Genomic DNA, 2,500 nt, shown 5'->3' with positions numbered 1-2,500 from the left:
CTCCTTGATCTGCATTCTATGTTCAGCAGTAACCATTCTTTGATAGTAGTTAACAGCAAACTCAGCTATCTCTTCATGTTTTTCATGGAGGTTACCCCTTTTTTCATCTTTCAAAACTCTCATACTATTTTTGGCCTTCCCCTTACTAGATCAAATAGAGCATAGACACATAAAAATATTTTGTGTTAGCATCACTAACCGAGATCCATAGGGCTCTCGAACTCAGTCTCTAGAGAAGGCTGGCTTGGATTTATTTCCTGTATGGTTGATCATCCGAAAAGGCCAGATAAGCATGATTGGCTTTCAAAGTTTTATCTTTGCCTACAAAATCATTCTTCCTTCAGAGGGTCTTCTTGCAGAAGATCTTGAATCTTCACCAGTTCCTCTCTGCTCTCTCTTACTTTGTCCTTGATGTTTCAAAATTCTTTCTTACTCGAGGAGAAGAAGGGCCGCTTTTCTTGTAACGAATCTATTCCATTGAATTTGTCCGGGGCAAGGAGTGCTATCGCACGTGCCTGGAAAGGGATTGACTTGGTTGGTTCACTGACAGTCTCGCTCGCTTATCACCCGCTGGCGGATCGTCCGCTCTTCCCTTTCCCTCTGGATTGTGGTTCATCCTTCATGGAGATCGCTCCCTCGCTCGTGTACTTGAGCCCGCTCTATTCGATACTGCTTTCTTTACTAGACCGTTGCATATGGACTCGACTCGCACTAGTGACGCTGTGCTATGCACATATCCGAAAGCGGTGATAGCTTTCTAAGCCCTTGGATGTAGTTTCCTTCCTTGGGTTTTCGTCCTTCTCCGGGGATTTTTTTACATCTCGTAAGCCGGCTAGATTCAATACAGCGGGTGAGGAAAATCCAGCAAGCTTAGACAAGCTAGAAAGTAAGGAAGCAAGCTCAATTTGAGTTCTTCGCTCTTAGACTGAAAAATAAAGCGCATGAACTACCCCTATTGACCTAAAAGGTCAGCCCAGTCAGTGCAGTCTCGATCTTTATGATTCAACTTCTCTTTGCGAGCTAGCCCGGTGCTCCATAAACCAGCTCTTCTCAGAACCCGGGGGTAGTGAGAGGACTAACCCTAAAAAAGGGAGAGAGATTCAACCGCTAAAGAAAGCTAGCAGAATTGGCTTGAATGAATATCCCCTTCTTTTCTTCCTAGGACTAAGATGTTGGACTTGAATACTATTGTATGCACAAGCACCTGCCAACCTGAGTTGAGTAGTGGACTAAGCTTGGGCTTCCACGGGGAAGCGTTTTGGAAACGTTGGAACTCTTCTTTTGTAAAAAACAAGAAGCATTTTAGGTGACATTTCTTACATACTACAACAAAGAAGACCACTTCCTGGTAGTAAGGGGTTCTCAAGCGTTTACCAACTGATGGTACGTTTGATCAACTGAAACCTCTAGATCGATTAGTTGGCGAGCAGAAAACATATTGTTTCGACTTGAAGTCCGCCACGGATAGTTGGCCTTTGGTACTCCTGTTCGAGATAATGTGTTATCTGTTCGATCGGTCGTTCGCCTCTAGTGTGGTGAATTCCGCACTAGCTTGGAACATCTTCGAGATCCCCTTTGTAAAGAGGAAGTTCTCTCAAATTTCTTTTGTGGCTGGACAACCGCTTGGATACTACGCTTCTTTGCCTTTATTTAGAACAGGTTTGGCTTTGCATTCATCTAGGCTGTGGCCTCTCATACGACAGAAGGATTTAGATTGGGGGATTCTCGTAAATGATTCGTTGCCAGCGCCAAAATTTTCCCATCCCCAGCCAAATACGATTGGGCATATCCTTCAAGCAAGAGATCAACCAATACGCATACTGACGCAACACTAGGGTGGTCGTAGATCAGCTGATTGGGGCGTCCATTGGTGGAACTCAGCCGGAACCTAAATACTGTGGCCCGAAGAATTACTACGTCATTTGGTCTAGTTTAGTGATAGAGGTGGGTCAGCTTGGTTCGCTCAGGCTCTAATGCCGGCGATGAAGCAAACAAATAGGGTGTGAGAACATTCAGACCTCTCTGAGACTAAGAGGGGCTGGTTACAGGAGGTATTCCTGTAAGCCTTGTAACATTAACCCAAAAACCAATCGTCACTGGTTTCGGCACATTCTTTTCGCCCTCTCTCCAGGAAAAAAAAACCTATGCCTTTCTCAGTCTGGTTAGGCTTTCCGGAAGGTTTTCTGGTGAGCTGTTATCAGATTGGTATGGTAAGATGGATGTTAGTTGAGAGCTGTAAGCCCGATTGGGGTTACGTATAGAGACTTATAGAGGATCTCTCTCGCCAGCTCGACGACGATGCTTCTTTCCTCGTTGAGCAGATTGAGAGAAAATATTGGACTCAATCGCTCTGCGAGTACTGTAAGTGGTACTACGAGGCGTCAATGGACTATGGACGGCCTATAGAGTGATCTACGACCACCCTAACCTAAAGGGCCTTATCTTACTTTATTTTTTATCTAGGCTATATGCTTAACACATGCAATTCGAACGAAGTTTT

This window comes from Primulina tabacum, chromosome 6, assembly GCF_025594145.1.
Source record: "Primulina tabacum isolate GXHZ01 chromosome 6, ASM2559414v2, whole genome shotgun sequence".
Taxonomy (NCBI): domain Eukaryota; kingdom Viridiplantae; phylum Streptophyta; class Magnoliopsida; order Lamiales; family Gesneriaceae; genus Primulina; species Primulina tabacum.
Note: the sequence above shows the minus strand (reverse complement) of the source record.